Genomic DNA, 18,337 nt, shown 5'->3' on the forward strand with positions numbered 1-18,337 from the left:
TAAAGGTAATTAGTGCTTCTTTTGGAGAAATGGCTGATTCCAGGTCTGGAGCAGCAAATGTACAAAATGAGCCTGGAACATCTTGTCATACTAGGTAGAAAGGAAGATACCTACTGGCCAAAGATTGGACAATTTGAGCTTTAATAAAGATTAGAATTACAGTAGATTGAAATACATCAACTAGATGTAAATCCATGAATTATAATGACACTAAGAAACCTAATTAAGTCACCTTTTGAGGATGACAGAGAACCAATTCATTATCTTGGAAACTGATAAATTAAAAGAAAAAAGCAAGTATTTACCCAAATTTTCTCTTAAGAACTTATCTCATGGTAACAAAATACTGGATGAGAGGAAATATCTCCTTTACCCAAATTTTCTCTTAAGAACTTATCTCATGGTAACAAAATACTGGATGAGAGGAAATATCTCCTTATAAACTTATTCAGCTAATAAATAAAAACAAAATTATAGAATTAAAATATCACCATTTTGCAACCCTCAATGACTTAATTCAGGGTTCTTGGAATTCAGCATGAACACCTGCTAGCCTCAAAAGAAAAAGAGCAAAACCAGACATTACCAACCTCCTGATGAAAGAACACACCACCATCTGCAGTTTTGCCAGACAGATGGAACCTCAGACTGGTGAAACCTCTGGGGCAGTTGCCAGTTTGCAAGAAATGCAGAGGACAGAGGAATATGCCAAAGTACCCTATTAAAATACAGTTCTCAGGGCTTCCCTGGTAGCGCAGTGGTTGAGAGTCCGCCTGCCGATGCAGGAGACTCGGGCTTGTGCCCCGGTCCAGGAAGATCCCACATGCCGTGGAGCGGCTGGGCCCATGAGCCATGGCCGCTGAGTCTGCGCATCTGGAGCCTGTGCTCCGCAACGGGAGAGGCCACAGCAGTGAGAGGCCCACGTACCGCAAAAAAAAAAAAAAAAAAATACAGTTCCCAGACTGTGGGAAACTCCACAGGTCAAAAGGCCTACTGTCGTTCAACAGATAAGTTGTAATAAAAGGCTTAAAAGGCACATCAAGTTAAAAAAAAAAATGGGCAAGATGCAACTTGGGAGATAATTATGTAAAGAAACTAGCAAAAGTGATAGGGATAGGGATGGGGCACATGGAGAGGCTTCTGGGGTGGCTGGCAGAGGTCTATTTGCTGACTTGGGTGGTGACTGCAAGGATGTTTGCCTCATAAAAATTCACCAGTCTATATAATCTATATATTTGTTTTGTGTGGTTTTTCTGTACTTGTGTTTTATTTTACTATAAAAAGCATAATAAGTACTCCTTTACCTGGAATAAACAGTTTGTGGGGGGGGAAGGAGAGGGTCCAAATGAAGAGATCAGGAAGCTCTACAAAATATTTCATATCAGATGCAAACTAAATATTAGGCAAGAGGAAAAATATTAATTTTGAAAAGGCTGTATAGTTATCCTCCAAACCAATGAAGGATTCTTAACACACAACAAAGGAAAATATCAGAGGAACCCTGGGGCTAAAGTTTCAGAGCTGGAAGATGCCTGAAAAAAACAAAAAAACAAAAAACATCCCAAGGAGCTTCCTCATTTTCCAGATTAGAAAACTGAGGGCCAGAGATGGTGACTCCCACAAGCTCCACGAAGCTAGTGCCAGAACCAGGTCTAACACTCAGGTCTCCCAACTGGGACTCTCCACCACAGAACAGACTTTGCTTCATTTAGATTCAATTTTTTTTTTTTTAAGAAGTAGCTGAGTTGAACATTTTTAATATTTATCCAGAACATCCCATGATAACGTTTCAAATTGCATTCACAGCTGGATCTTCTGAGGGGAAATAAGATATAGAAATGCTTTCTCAGAGCTGGGTCTGGTTAGCCTAACAGCAGAATTGGGTGGGGGAACCCTGGCCTGAACCTTTGAGAGACTGTCTCTAATCTTAGGCCGTTCTTTCTTTGCCGTCTATAGCCTCCTCCCCTACCTCTCCCTTCCTCTTTCTTGCCTCGCTGTGGTCTGATTGCCTCTCCATTAAGTAGATATAGATCATACTCGCATGTTTAAAAGTAACTGTTAGGCGCTATCCTAAGCACTTTACCTGGCTTATCTCAGTGAAGCCTTTACATTCCTATGAGGCAGATTGTCCCATTTTAGAGATAAGAAGACAGAGTAACAGATTAGTAACTTGCCCAAAATTTTGCAGCTGTAAAGTAAGGGGTAGGGTTCTCAACTCCAGAACCCGCCTTTTTCTTTTTGCGGTACGCGGGCCTCTCACGGCTGTGGCCTCTCCCGTTGCGGAGCACAGGCTCCAGACGTGCAGGCTCAGCTGCCATCGCTCACGGGCCTAGCCGCTCCGCGGCATGTGGGATCTTTCCGGACCGGGGCACGAACCCGTCTCCCCTCCATCGGCAGGCGGACTCTCAGCCACTGCGTCACCAGGGAAGCCCCAGAACCCCCCTTTTTAAGGACTATGTTATCTAGGCAGAACAAAATTGCACCTTGTGTCCAATTTTGAAAATGAGCAAGTTTTTCGCGATACTTTGTCCAAAAACCAAAATCGCATTCATTTGGGGGAATCTACTCGATTCGTTGTTGTTTTTGATAGCCACATCAAAGAAAAAATTAATTTTAAAGTCTACAGAGTTTTTCCAGTGTGTTCTTCTTTTGTGTATCGAGTGGTCTTCCACGGGAAAACATGAGAAAACACCCTGAAGGCCACCAGTCCGGTGTGCAAGGAGGAATTGGGGCAGTGCGGGGGAAGGGCGAGGTGGACCGACGTCCAGCGCTCGGTTCCGCTCCGGATTCTCCTCTCCCGACCAGTGGGAGGAGGGCGGGTAGGCGTGGCGGAAGGACCGCAGGTCCATTCCCAGAGCGCTATGCAAATGACATGCAAATCAGCGCGTGTGAGCCAGAGGCGGCCTTTTGGGTCTGGACTCGGAGCGCCCTGCTCTCAGTCGCTAGCACAGTCGCGTTTGCTCTCCCACTTGCTCGCTTTCTCTTCGGCTATTCACCCTCGCCCCGCCCCGTCCCGTGCGGGACTCGCCTCGCGGGCTCCCAGCGCCGCCCGGTCGGCAGCCGGCGGCGGGTTGAGCGCTGAGCCTGCGCTGCGCGCCGGTGGTCGGGACGCCCCCGCCGAGCGCCGTGCCTCGGCTCCCGGGCCGCTTTCGCCGCGCGGGTGAGTGAGCCCGCCCCACGCTTTTGTCCCGGCGCGGTCCCTGGGAGTCATTCCCCGAGGGCGGGGGTCCCGGGGTCGGGACCCTCCCTCGGGAGCCTGCCCCCGGCTCCACTGTTCGAGAGGGGTTCCTACGTGCGGCGAGGAGTTGGGGCGGGGTGTGGCGCGTAAGGCGGCGACCCCAGCGTTTCCAGGCAGCACGGTTTTCTTTTGAAAGATGAGGTGCTTGGGGACAGTTATGCCGTTGTCTCTATAGGCGTCATCCGAAGGGGGCGCTTTTGATTTGAGGGCTGCAAGTCGCCGCTAGCCTTCAAGGAAGAGAGGTGGGCTCTTCTCCCAGCTGCGGGGGCGAAGGTGCCACGTAAAAGTCCTTCTAGCCTAAACGCGAGTCAGGGAAGATAGGGCAGTGGCGGCAGCCCCGGCGTCCTAGGCAAAACTGGGGCGTCGGGCGTCACAGTCTTGCTCTCCCTCCCTGCTCCTCACTGAAGCCCCTCGCCTGCTCTGCCTCCTTGTCTTCGACCGGAGTTTCATGGTTGAAGGACCCTTGTTCGCAGATCATTGCGGTTGGAAAGTTTAGGCTAAACTAATTCCCAGGTGTTAGCTGTCTATGGTTAAGGCAGAGCTCCTCCCTGGGACTTGTGGCTACTTACACTCTTCAAGACCCAAAGGGCTGAATTTCTAGGAGTGGTATTGCAGATGTGAAGACGGGCTGATGGGGAGAGCATCTCGTTGTTGTTGGGAGGGCACATCCTCTATATAGTAACCTGAAGGAGAAAGACCCAGCTTCTTTGAGTCCTAGAAGGGGTAAAAATAGCCCTTGCAACTGAAGGAGCTGGGCGCTGGTGGGGGAACACCCGGGCAGTGGGAATAGTGCCAGGCCTCAGGCCGCTGGTTTTACCATCCCTCCTCTCTCCAAGTGCAAAGAGCAGAGTATGTGCAATCCGCCCCCGCACCGCCCAAGACCTCGGGATCCTGCCTAGTGTTGCATCCCCCTTCCAGCTGGGGCTGTAGGTTCTTCCCTGCTTTAGTGCAATCTTTTGTGAAAATGCACAACTTGTCAATGAGTTATTTGCAAATGAGGGGCTTGAGAGAACCGTTTAGGGAACCCCTCACACTTCAAAGCATCAGGGATCCACAATGCAAGTCTCTGGGGGAAGTGTAGGTGCTTCTGGGTGCCTAAAAGGCATTTCAGGTTCTAGTAAAATATTTTTTGTTTTTTTCACTTTATTTCCCTCTTCCCCTCCATCTCTTTACTTTTAAATTCCTGACCCCCTTCCCTTCTCTCTTCGGTGATCCTCTGTCGTAGTCTCTTTCCCTGCCCTGCGTACTGCAGGGATGTAAAAGGTGATGCTGCTGGCACCATAGTGCCCTAGGCTGGTATGGAATGTTCTTTCTTCATGCCCAGAGTGAGGTTGGCCCTTTGTCTCCCATCCTAGGTGGGCCAGTAGCCTTCATCCAGAGCAGGGAGGAGCCTGGGCACTTGGCCCTGGGTGGGGAGTGGCTGGATGCTGGCTACTGGATGGGGTAGTGGGTACTCTGGGGACAAGAGCCTTTTCACCAAGATGTGCCTCTCTGTCCCTTCACTCATGATACAAAAAACTGCTGGTCCTCGTGCACTACTAGGCATGAGCTCAGAAAACTACCCCACAGTGGCAAAGGATCTGTGTGTTTGGTTTCTTTTGTGCAGTAACTAAATAACTGAGGAGGGGGTAGCTGGGGCCTTGGAGTATTTTCTTTATATGAGGTTTGCTGATCCTCTTATCAGGAGACTTCCCTCAGGGGTTAGATCTTGGGGGACATGTACAGAGCAGACTAGGCCCTGGGGAAGTTCCTGGTCTAACTGGTAAGCTTAGGTGGACTCACCTGTAGCCTGGACCTTAGACAGACAGGTGTAGTCACCATAGGGCAGGGGCCTCTGGCTGATAGCTGCAGGGGAGTCTGCTGGGAAGGCTTGTCAGAAAAGGAGGCTGGCTCCAGATGGTGCTGGGGTTGAGAGGCCCTTGCAGTGCCACAAGTGGAGGAGGGGTTTTGATCGTAGCTGGGGAGTTCTGCCCCAGCCTCAGAGAAATACACTGTGAATGCTCTGGGGTCACCATGTACTCAGTGTCTACAAGAATGACCCCTTGCTTCCTCCCCAAGATATGAGTCTGAGTCTGTGAAACAGTTGATTTATTGGCTCTTTGCTTTTTAAGAGGTTCAAGAGGTGACAGTTTGAGAATGCAGCCCAGCCTGGAGGTAGGGGTGCAGAGATCCCACGAACACGTGGACTTTTAGTATCTTTCTGAGAACAACACTTCTTCGTATTCTGGAAATATACACCAGGGCCGCTTGGAAGCCTAACTGCCCTTCCCCCAGTTCAAACCAACACACTCTGATTGGGAAATTGTTCATTCTTAAAAGCTTCCTGTCCTATCCTTTCTGTAAATGTAGGGAAATTTAGAGTACAACCCTTAGAAAGTAACCTTTCCCAACAGAAGACGTTGTCCTCTCCCAACTTGACTATTTGTCATTCTCCTCTGACCTGCAGAGGGTGCACCCAGAGGACACGAGGCAGGACTGTTTGCATGTGGACATTTGGGTGGCATGGGGCTGGGAGTCCAGAGTGAGAGCAGCGCCGAAGAGTCACTAGGACAGGACCCTGTGCCATGTGACGTCTGCCCCCTCCCTTCTGCTCCCTTAGCCCCCTGCTCCACAAGCATTGAAAGGTGAGTGTGCTGGGCCAGGGTCTGCCGTGTGAGCCTCTCCCACCTGCGCAGTTCCGCAGATGAATGCCCTTGTCTCTTTATTGAGTTTTGGCTTCATACTTTTCCGTTTGTTTTAAGCCAACAGGTTGAGCAAATGCCGTTCTTACACTCTCAAGGTGGGTGGACCTCAGTATTTGTCACTACAGGTCAGCAGATGCATCCCTCCTGCCCTGTTGGATGCACCTGTTGTCAGGGCTGCAGCCCTTGTGAAATGGAGGCGAGCCAGTAAGAATTGCTCCCTGTTTGTAGCTTGTGGGGATAAGGCTGGATTTCCAGATGCTCACATTGTCCTGCTGTTCACTGTCCCTTTTATCTGAGGGTGAATGCGCACAATGGACACCCTACAAGGGAGCTGTGGCAATTTATGTATAGATCTGGCTTCTTGAATATCCCACTGTTGTCCCCTCCCCCCATTGTTGGTACTTCTGTCTCCCTTTCTCCCCTCCCCTCTTCTCTTGGGCCGTCTGGAGACAAAAGAAACGGGATGAGGAGAGGATTTACTTTTCTTTCGGATCTGCTGCTTGATTCCGCCTTCCTCCCCCCACCCCGGACCCTGGGCCCCCAGATCAGATGGATGCTGATTTGTTAACGCAGGACCTTATGAGTTAGTTCTCATAATCTTTCAGGAACCAAATAGCTACACTGTTGAGCTTCCGTCGTTGAGGATGCTGTTTATGGTTTTTGTTTTCAGAGATTGATATTTCTGGTACAGAGTAGCTCTCCTTCAGATTTCTGGCAGGACAGGCAGCGCGAGAGTAGAATGTGATCTTTGGAGTTAAACTTGGGTTCAGAGCCATCCTGTTCACTTACTGGCTGGATGTTCCTGGGTATGGTATTCAACCTCTGTGGGCTGACTGCAGTTTCTCCTTCTGACAATGAAGGTGGTCATAAAAATGAAATGAATATGTGGATATAAGGAGGCACAAAAGAAGGAATACCCGTTATTCTACATATTGAGTAGTGTTTGCTAGGTCTGTGGAATGACCTGTACATCGGCCAACAAACATGAATTACAGACCTCCTCTCCACCTAGCCCTGTGGAGGATTATAAAAGGAAGGTAGTATGCCCAAGAGACTTTGGGTTTTTGTGGGGAGACAGCTAACATGTATGAAGTATATAATTAGAAAACAGGGATAAGTTCTGTGGCACAGACTCATTTGGGGGAATTTCAGAGGCTGGCATGATAAGGAAAGGCCTCGAAGATGAGGAAGAGGGAGGGTGGGTACAGGCCCGAAGAGAAGAAGGTGGGAACACTTGGTTCCAGTGTCCAGACGCTCTCAGCTCCTCCTTTGTTAGAACCTGGTGAAGAACCTTTGACCCTGTGGTGAGCTCTCAACCATGCAGGACAGCTTGTCCTGAGATTTATTTTGGGGGTGTTTTCCCTCTGCTGCCCAGAATATTCCTGGAACAATTTTGTTTTCGCTTTATACTGGATCAAAAATTATGTGAGGCAAATCTATAGCCAGAGTGAAAGCCCATCCCATGAAGACTTGGGTTCCCGCAGCTCTGTGTTCTTTCCTCATGCTTCATTTCTGTCAGTCCACCTGACACCTGCATTATAGTGAGGTGGATGGCCTTGTCTAAGAGGCCAAGGCGTTGGTGGCAGAACCGGGAACAGCCAGAGTTATTGTCACTCCACCCTGGTGGGGGATGGTGATGGGGTGGGAAGGCCTGACCCCGGCCAGAGAAATGGATGCATGTTGGTTCTATCATCTGTCCCACCAGGTTCTCCGAAGTCATTGAAGGCTGGCCTCTTCAGTCTGAGGGTGACCTGGGGAGCAGAGGTGAGTGTTCCTTATCTGGCCTGACTCTATGATCACTGCCATCTGTCTGCTGCCAGGGCCCCTGCGTACCTTATATCTGCCCACACAGCTTCCCCCCGTCCCTGAAGTCCTAGCCCGCATCCCACCTGATAGCTAGACTCGACACCTGTGGCTGACACTGTCTTCTGGGTCTGCCTTGACTCTGGAATGTACCATCTTCCACAGGAATTTTCACCCTATGAACAGTTGGAGGCTCTGGCCATCAGCACTGACCCTGGCAGGAATGCTTTTCTCCTTTTTTAGGGCTGGACTAGGTAGAATGTCTCCTGAGGCTGTGTGACAAACCAGGAAGAGGCCGTGGTTTGGAGTCAGCTCCAGCGCTGTCCAGGTCTCTGCAAGGGCATATATAAATGCAGCCCAGCCTGGAGTTAGGGGTGCAGAGATCCCATGAACACGGGGACCCCTTCTCTGCTTGCCTGAGGAGGCCGTGGGCAGATAAACAAATGCTTGGTAACTTTTATTGTGATGCAGTTATAAGGTGTGGTGGCCCACTAGGCCTCGAGTTCCTGAGGGCAAAGGCCATGGTTCATCTCTGTGTCCTTACTCTTAGACCAGTAAGTAGTCTTAGTACCTGACACGCCACAGGTGCTGGGTTGAAGGCCTGGCTAGTGAGTGAGTGGGAGTGTTCAAGAAAGATCGTAAGGCATCTCCCATCTGCTCCCAGAGAAGGTACTTTCCACTCATCTACCTCATGGTTAGGCAGAACTGTTCTATTTTTCTCCTAAACACTATGCACTTTTCCTGCGGCGTACTAAGCCTATTCAGAGAATGTGCCAGAAGGGACCCGTTTCTACCCTTCCTCATTATCCAGGTTCAGTTCTCAGTCCATATTTTTGTTTTAGTGTCAACAGAGCATGGTCGCTTGGTTGGTAACCCTGTGGAAATGGATATGTTCAAGAAGAGGCAGTCGGCTGTTTCAGTGCCCGTAACCTTCCTCTTATTACTACCGAAGCGTCTGTCTTCATCGTAGGGCCTCATGCTGGGCATGAGACAGTTAACGCAGCTGCTACTGACTTTACCCCATGGCGTTTCAACTGAAGTGTTTTAGGGAGTTCTCAGGCTTTTGTTGGGATTGGGCAGTCACCTAGGGCGCCAGCTGGTTGCAGATGACCACGGCCACGCAGCCCCTCCTCTTGTGGTTACCCCCTGCTCTGGTTATCCCAGGCAGAGAGAATCCCTGGGTTTTACTTTCATATTGCTGTTGCTCACGACCAGACCTTTGCTAGCTCACACTTGGACTACAGACGGGCTTCTCTGTGGCACAAATACATTTTACACTTGATTGCTTTGTTAATCTTAAAGCCCAGTCTGGCTGTGTCACTCCACCTTCAGAAACCTTCAGTGGCTCCCTGCTTTTCACAGAAAAGCCTTAACCTGAAGCGCAAGGGCCTCTGTAATCTGACCTCCAAGGCAACAAGACTCATTAACTTATTGTCCTTGAACCCAGTTTCCTATCTCTTTGCCTTTATGAGTTTATCCTCTCCAGGAATATTCTTTGCTTGCCTCTTTGTCTGACAAGTTCTTCTATCCTTAAATATTTGTTCAGGGAATGAATTAAGTTCCTAATACGTGTCAGGCACCTGCCCCAAAATGGAGACTGCCTTTGACCTCCTGAGCTTCAAGTTCCCCTCCTCATTTGAACTTCCGTAGGAACCTTGAATTGGTCCCTGTAAAATTTGTTTGATGGTGACAAGTCATATATTATTATGGAAAGTTTACTTGTTTAGTTTTATTCACGCTAAAATTTTTATATCTACAACCACACAGAAAAAACTTCAAGGGAAAGACATGCCTAAAGCCTTTATCTCCTAATAGCAGTCTTCCAGATCCCACTAATAACAAAAATTCCTTTGGGAGCCTTGTTGGCAAAATAATCCATGCCTCCTAGTCCCCAGCCTAGACCTGGGTGTGGTCAGGGAATCTGTTTTTACAAAGCTCCCCAGGTGTTTCCAATGTCAGCCAGATTTGAGAATCAATCTTGGTTGCTTTTTCACTATGTAATTATTTCTTTTTTTTTGCGGTACGCGGGCCTCTCACTGTTGTGGCCTCTCCCGTTGCGGAGCACAGGCTCCAGACGCGCAGACTCAGCGGCCATGGCTCACGGGCCCAGCCGCTCCGCGGCATGTGGGATCTTCCCGGACCGGGGCACGGACCCGCGTCCCCTGCATCGGCAGGCGGACTCTCAACCACTGCGCCACCAGGGAAGCCCGTAATTATTTCTTTGATTTGTGTATTAGGAAAGATTCTTCAAAATTAACAGAAACCAACTCAGTCTAGTTGAAGAGAAAAAAAAAAAGGTAATAGTTGTATAGTGAAAGGAGATAACATTCCCATATTTTCTTGATTTCAAGTTACCATAGGCTGTAAGATTCATATCACTTTCTAGATTCTTAGGGGAAAAAAACACTTCCTTTAATATACACAATTTTAGAAGAATTTCTAAATTTCAATATGCTTTTATTCATATTCACTTTCTTCATCATTATCACAATCAAAGTATTCAGATCCTTCTGAATTGTGTTTGTCTATCAGAATTACACAAGACTTTAAGATAAAATGCTGTATTTGGTAATCTGTGCTCATGATATTTGAATGTTGAGCCATCCTTGAATTCCTAAGATAAATTCTTGAATAAATACTTGGTCATGTATAGTTTTGGTAAACACCTTGTTGGCTTTGATTTTCTAATACTTTACTGGAATTTTTTTTTTTTGCGTTTATGGTCATAAGTGAGATAGAACTATTAACTGTCTTTGCTATCCTTGGCTGATTTTGTGTGTGCCCACGATTTTTACATCTTCAGCCCCTTTAGGATCGACAGAATAATTCTGAGGAGTACTAAAGTATACCAGGGTTTTATCTACGTTTCATTTAGGTTAAACTTTTAGCTCTGGTTTAAGTCCTATAAGAAAATAAAGTTGCTAAAAGTCTTCTTCTGAAAGTTAACTGGAAGCTTTGAAAAAACTATTGTTCAGTACCCAGCTGATCATGTGTTGCACATGAATTAGTGACACCAACTTTTCCTATCTTTGAAAAGTCTATGCTTTATTCTGATACATGTGGCAGTTTCTATTGCCTTTGATTCCATTGCTTGACAAGTGGCAGGCGTTGTTTTAGTTACACAATAACTTTTCTTTTCCATGCTGCATCATGGCGGAATCTTCTTTTTTTTTAATTTTTAAAATTTTGGCTGCATTGGGTCTTCATTGCTGTGCATGGGCTTTCTCTAGTTGCGGCGGGTGGGGGCTACTCCTCATTGTGGTGCACAGGCTTCTCATTGCGGTGGCTTCTCTTGTTGCGGAGCCCAGGCTCCAGGTGCGTGGGCTTCAGTAGTTGTGGCTCATGGGCTCTAGAGCGCAGCCTCAGTATTTGTGGCGCATCGGCTTTGTTGCTCCGCGGCATGTGGGATCTTCCCGGACCAGGGATCAGACCCGTGTCTCCTGCATTGGCAGGCGGATTCTTAACCACTGTGCCACCAGGGAAGTCCCCAGAATCTTTTTTAAGACATTTTTTTCTCATTAAAAAAATTGAGGAATAATTTATGTATAATAAAATTAACTTATTTTAGTGTACAACTTTGCATTTTGACAAACATAGATAGTCATATAAGCATTACCACAATCAAGATACAGAATATTTCCCTCACTTCCAAAAATTGCCTTGGACACTTAAAAAAAATTTTTTTTTTAATTAATTAGTTTTGGGGGTGCTGCATTGGGTCTTCGTTGCTGCGCGCAGGCATTCTCTAGTTGTGGCAAGCAGCGGCTACTCTTCCTTGCAGTGCATGTGCTTGTCATTGCATGCCTTCTCTTGTCACAGAGCATGGGCTCTAGGTGCACAGGCTTCAGTAGTTGTGGCTTGCGGGCTGTAGAGTGCAGGCTTAGTAGTTGTGGTGCACGGCTTAGTCGCTCCGTGGCACGTGGGATCTTCCTGGACCAGAGTTTGAACCCGTGTCCCCTGATTTGGCAGATGGATTCTTTTTTTTTTTAATTTTTATTTATTAATTTATTTATTTTTAGCTGCATTGGGTCTTCGTTGTGGTGCACGGACTTCTCATTGTGGTGGCTTCTCTTGTTGCGGAACACCGGCTCTAGGCATGCAGGCTTCAGTAGTTGTGGCACACGGGCTCTAGAGCACAGGCTCAGTAGTTGTGGCTCACAGGCTTAGTTGCTCCACGGCATGTGGGTTCTTCCCAGACCAGGGCTCAAACCCGTGTCCCCTGCATTGGCAGGCGGATTCTTAACCACTGCACCACCAGGGAAGCCCTGGCAGGCAGATTCTTAACCACTGCGCTACCAGGGAAGCCCACCTTGGGCACTTTTATAGTCAACTCTTCTACCACCTGAAGACCCTAAGTGGGAATCACTGGTCTGATTTCTGTACCTATGATTTTGCCTCTCTCAGAATGTCATATAGTACGTAGCCTTTTAAGTTTACCTTCTTTCATTTAGCCTATATTCTAATATTCATACCTATATTCTAGTAGGTATACTTTTATCAGTGTGTTGGAGAGTTATCTGTGTTGTTGGGTATACCGTAGGTCATTCCTGTATGCTACTGAGTGTTATTTCATTGTATGTATTTCTCTATTAGCCAGTTGAAGGACATTAGGGCTGTTTCCAGTTTGGGGTAATAATGAATAATTCACTCTGAGTATTTGTGTACAGGTTTTTATGTGAACATAGATTTTCACTTCACTTGGGTAAATAGGAATGGGATTGCTGGGTGATATGGTGTATTATAATAAAATGGCAAACTGTTTTCCAAAGTGGCTCTACCATTTTGCATTCCCACTAGCAATGTACAAGGGTTATAGTTTCCATATCCTTGTCAGCACTTAGTATTGCCAGACTTTAAAAAATTTTTAGATATTCTAATAGGTATACTTTTATCATTGTGGTTTTAATTTGCAATTCCTTAATGAATAATAATGTTTAGCATCTTTGTTTCATTTTCATTGAGTTTTGAGATATAATTTTTCATTTTCTGGACATGAGTCCAGACATGTTTAGCAAATATTTTTTCATTGTCTATAGCTTGTCTTTTTATTCTCTTAACAAGGTCTATTTTTGCAGAGCAGAAGTTTTTAATTTTGCCGAGGTCCAATTTATCGATTGAAAAAATATATTCTTTTGGTGTTGTATCTAAGAATTACCTAATATGAAGTCATTAAGATTTTCTCCAGTACTTTCTTTAAGATGTCTTATAGTTTTAGGTTTTACATTTAGGTCTAATCCATTTTGAGTTAGTTTTTGTACATGGAGCAAGGTATAGTTAGAGGTTCTTTTTGCATACAGATGTCCAGTTTCTCTAGCACCATAGTGAAATGACTATCCTTCCCCTTGAAGGATTGAATTGCCTTTGTATCTTTGTTGGAAATCAGTTGAGAATATATGTGTGTGTCTGTTTCTGACTATTCTGTTCCATTGGTTTATGTGTATATCCTTTCAGCAATACCACGCTGTCTTGATTATTGTAGGTTTGTTTTAAGTTTTGAAATCAGGTAGTGTGAATCCTTCAACTTAGTTCTTCCTTTTCCAAATTGTTTTGACTATTCTATATCTTTGCCTTTCATATATATTTTAAAATCATTTTATTGGTTTCTGCATAAAATTCTGCTGGAAGTTTCATTAGTATTGTATTGAATCTATAGATCAGTTTAGGGAGAATTGACATGTTAACAATTTTGGGTCTTCTAATACATAAATAAACTCCATCTCTGCACTTATTGAGGTCTTTGTTTCTTCATCAGTGTTTTGTAGTTTTAGCATAGTAAATATTGGACATATTTTGCTAGGCTAATAGCTATGTATTTCATATTTTTGGTGTAATTGTAAATGGCACTTTCAGTAAAATTCTGTTTTCCAGTTGTTCATTGCTAGTACAGTTGACCCTTGAACAACTTGGGGGTTAGGAGTACTGACCTTCCTTGCAGTTGAAAATTCATGTATAACTTAGAGCCAGTCCTCTGTATCTGTGATTCCTACTTATCTGAGGTTCTGCATCTGCAGATTCAACCAACCGAGGATCATGTAGTACTGTAGTATTTACTATTGATAAAATTCATGTATAAGTGGACCCACTTAGTTTAAACCCATGCTGTTCAAGGGTCAACTGTAAATACAATGTTATTTCAGTGGATTTTAAAAAGATTTAAATTAGAGGATAAAGTGTACCAAAATATGTACCTATAGAATTTGGAAATTAACATAATTGGTATATAATTGTTTGAAGCTAACCAACACCATAAAAATATGTAATTTAGGGGCTTCCCTGGTGGCGCAGTGGTTGAGAATCTGCCTGCCAGTGCTGGGGACATGGGTTCGAGCCCTGGTCCGGGAGGATCCCACATGCCGCAGAGCAACTGGGCCCGTGAGCCACAGCTACTGAGCCTGCGCGTCTGGAGCCTGTGCTCCGCAACAAGAGAGGCCGCGATAGTGAGAGGCCTGCGCACCGCGATGAAGAGTGGCCCCCCCTTGCCGCAACTAGAGAAAGCCCTTGCACAGAAATGAAGACCCAACACAGCAAAAATAAATTGATTAATTAATAAACTCCTACCCCCAACATCTTCTTAAAAAAAAATATGTAATTTAGGAGGCTGAGTTATAGAACCAATTTTCAACCCTCCTCTGCCTCTTAACTATTTCCCTGAGCTTTTCTCTTTCTAACAATTGATTTTTGTATATTGATCTTTGTATCTTGTGACCTTTCTTATAAATTTATTTATTTATTATTTTTGGCTTCATTGGGTCTTCTTTGCTGTGCGTGGGCTTTCTCTAGTTGTGGCAAGCGGGGTCTGCTCTCGGTTGCGGTGAGTGAGCTTCTCATTGTGGTGGCTTCTCTTGTTGTGGAGCACAGGCTCTAGGCATGTGAGCTCAGTAGTTGTGGCTCGTGGGCTCTAGAGCGCAGGCTCAGTAGTCATGGTGCACGGGCTTAGTTGCTCCACGGCATGTGGGATCTCCCAGACCAGGGCTTGAACCCATGTACCCTGCATTGGCAGGTAGATTCTTAACCACTGCGCCACCACGGAAGTCCCTGTATCTTGTGACCTTTCTAAACTCACTAGTTCTAGTAGCTTTTTTTAAGATTCTTTGGGATTTTCTATGCAGATAATATGTTATCTGTGAATAAAGACAGTTTTATTTTCAATCTAATTTATTTGACTTGTATTTATTTTTCTTGCCTTGTTGTGCTGGTTAGGATCTTCAGTATAATGTTAAAAAGGAGTGGTGAAAATAAACATCTTTGTCTTATTTCCAATCTTAGGTGGCAAGCATTCAGTCTCATACCATTATGTTTGATGCTAGCTGTGTGATTTTTGTAGATATTCCTTATTATGTTGAGGAAGTTCCCTCTACTCCTAGCTTGTTGAGATTTTTTAATTTGAATGGATAATGATTTTTTTTTCAAGTGCTCTTTGTAGATCTGTTGAAATGACCATGTATATCTTTTTTTTGTCCAAGAGTTGGCAGATGTTTTCTTAAAGGGCAAGTGTCTTTGTTTAGAATGCTATAACAAAATACCACTGAATGGGTAACTTATAAACAACAGAAATTTATTGCTCACAGTTTGGGAGGCTGGTAAGTTCAAGATCAGAGTTCCAGCATGGTCAAGTTTTAGAGTGTCCTCTTCCTGGTTCATAGCCAGCACTTTCTTCCTGTGTCCTCTACATGGTAGAATGGGTTAGGGATCTCTTTGGAGTCTCTTTTATAAGGGCACTAATCCTATTCATGAGAGCTCCATCCTTATGACTTAAGCGCCTCCCAAAGGTCCCACCTTTTAATATCATCATCTTTGGGGGTTAGGATTTCAACATATAAATTTTGGAAGGACACAAGCATTCATAGCATTCATAGCAGCCAGAGAGTAAATATTATAGCCTTTGCGGGCCATAAGGTCTCTGCTCGACTCTTACAAGGTCTCTAATCAATGACTCAGCTCTGCCATTGCAGCATGAAACCAACCATAAACAATACATAAATGAATGCGCATGTCTGTGTTTCAGTAGTTCTTATTTACAAAGACAGGCTGCATAGTTTGCTGATCTCTGCTTTAGTCTGTTGATATGCTGAATTACATTAATTAATTTCTGTATGATTAACCAGCCTTACATTCCAGGAATAAACTCCACTTGGTCATGATATATTATTTTTCTCTTTGTATATTGCTGGGTTGAATTTACTAACATTTTATCAAGGTTTTTTGTGTGTGTGCATTTATACTTATGAAGGATATTGGGCTAGTTCTCTTCTTATAATGTCTTTGTCTGATTTTGGTGTCAGGGTATTGGTTACCTCATAAAAGGAGTTGGGAAGTGTTTCCTCCACTTCTATTTCCTGGAAGAGCTGTACAGGGTAGCTATTGTTTATTTCTTAAATTTTTGGTAGAATTTTCCTGTGGAGCCATTTGAACCTGGTGTGTTTTCTGGGATGGTTTTAACTGCAAACTAAATTATTTAATAAGTGTAGGGCTATCTAGGTCATCATTTTTTCCTTGAGTGATTTTTTTAAACATCTTTATTGGAGTATAATTGCTTTACAATTGTGTGTTAGTTTCTGCTTTATAACAAAGTGAATCAGCTATACATATACATATATCCCCATATCTCTTCTCTCTTGCTTCTCCCTCCCACCCTCCCTACCCCACCCCTCTAGGTGGTCACAAAGCACTGAGCTGATCTCCCTGTGCTATGTGGCTGCTTCCCACTAGCTATCTATTTTACATTTGGTGGTATATATAAGTCCGTGTCAACTTGAGTGGTTTTTGGTAGTTTGTGCTTTGGGGGTAATTTGTTTCATCCAAAGTGTAGAATTTATGGGCAAATATTGTGGATAATATTTGCTTATTGTCCTTTTAATGTCTTTAGGGATTATAGTGATGTCTCTTCTTTCATTACTAATATTTGTAGTTTGTATCTTTTTTGCTCTCTGCCAGTCTGACCAGAGGTTTGTCAACTTTATTGATATTTTCAAAGAACCAGCTTTTGGTTTCTTTGATCATTCTCTGTTAATTTTCTGTTTTCAAGTTCATTGATTTCTTCTCTTTATTATTTGTTTTCTTCTGCTTGCTTTGGTTTAGTTTCTCTTCCTTTACTAGTTTGTTAAAGTGGAAGCTTAGATCATTGATTTGAGACCTCCAGAATTCTCCTTTTAGGGGGTAGTTGGGTTGGGAAGGTGAACACGGAGGTATAGAAGGAGTTTTTCTGCATCTACAAGCATTTATTATGAAAGCTTTAGTAAAAGCCTGTGCCAGATTCTTCCAGAGAGCCCTGAGGTTTTTACCTGCAAGTGGGACCAGTGGGAGGGAGGAGTGGAAGTCGTACCTTGGACTGTTTTCCTTGTGGAAGGCAATGGCCTGGTCTTCCAGCCCTGAGAGTCTGGGACCCTAATGCTTGCATCTGCTTCCCAACCTGGTCTGTAGAACAGAGAGTAGAGGGAGTTGGAGTTGCTGTAGTTTTATGGGTGAAAGGGCTCTTTCCCAATAATTTAGATCAAGGGTCAACAAACTTTTTCTGAAAAGAGCCAGTAGTAAAAATTTTCAACTTAGCAGGCTATATAATGCCTGTCACAAGTATTCAACTCTGCCACTTTTTTTTGTAGAATGAAAACAGCCATAGATAATATGTGAATGAATGATCATGGTTGGTTTCAATAAAACTTTATTTACAAAACCAGACAGTTTGGCCTATGGGGCATAGTTTGCCCACCCTTGCTGTAGTCTTTTAATATGGTGAATTACATTGATTGATTTTCAAATGTTGAACCAGCCTTGCATTCCTGAGATAAGCTTCACTTAGTTTAGAGCATCTGGTCTGCACCTATCCGTGTCTTTGTTTCTTAGCTTGTCACCAAGCTGGGAGCTTCTCAGGAGCAGGGTCATAGTATAGTACCACCTCTTATCTCCCATCAAGCGTATAGTGGATGGTTAGTAAATATTTGCGGCCCATGGAAAGAACTGTGCATGTCCATGGTGCTCCTGCTGACCTCCCTTTATGGTCCCCTCGGGGCTCAGAGGGAATGGGGGCTGTGTGGAGGAGTTGGGCCCAAGTGCTGTCACTGCAGGCACGGGCTGATCTTTCATTTCGGAGTCTATTTTGGAAACATGGCTTAAGTTTGGTCTGTGGGGCGCTGCTTTCTAATTACTCTCTCCTTTTCCTAAGAATTGTGGTTGACACAGGAAGTCAGGCATCCAGATGCCAGCCTAGTGCTGGTGTTCTGAAAGGGCTTGACTGACCCCTACCAGGGCCCTGGTCTCCTTTTACAGAGGGTGTGCCTGTGTGTGGGAGAGCCGGAGCAGGAGGGGGTCCCGTCTGGCTCCTGAATGTGAACACGCCTGACCTTTGTGTCTCTGGCAGCTATGTGTTGACCACATAGTGCCATGGCAACTTGGTGCACCAGACAGATTTTGTATAGGCAGGTTGCAGAATCCATCTCGGCTACTTCTTCTCATTGACTGGGAGAGCAGGTGTGTGGTTGATGGGGAGGTCCAGGCTTTGCAGCTCACACACCTGGGTTTGAATCCCAGCTCAGCAACTTATTAGATGGGTGAGCCTGGGAAATTATTTAACTACTCTGAACTTCCCTTCACTCATTTCTAAAATGAAGATGCTCAC

General features: G+C 44.9%; 1 protein-coding gene across 5 annotated transcripts in view; it reads left to right on the forward strand.

Moving 5' to 3' along the window:
- Positions 1–2,970: 2,970 nt before the first annotated feature.
- MYLK (myosin light chain kinase) overlaps positions 2,971–18,337 on the forward strand; it is a 271,416-nt gene continuing 256,049 nt past the window's right edge. For 4 of the 5 annotated variants that reach the window (XM_032629944.1, XM_032629948.1, XM_032629946.1 and 1 more), the window contains exons 1-2: positions 2,972–3,160; positions 7,628–7,686. The gene's annotated coding sequence lies outside the window, so the exon portion shown is untranslated. Of the gene's footprint in view, positions 3,161–7,627; positions 7,687–18,337 lie in introns of all 5 variants that reach the window. The other variant, XM_032629951.1, reaches the window with a different exon arrangement.

This window comes from Phocoena sinus, chromosome 4, assembly GCF_008692025.1.
Source record: "Phocoena sinus isolate mPhoSin1 chromosome 4, mPhoSin1.pri, whole genome shotgun sequence".
Lineage (NCBI taxonomy): Eukaryota > Metazoa > Chordata > Mammalia > Artiodactyla > Phocoenidae > Phocoena > Phocoena sinus.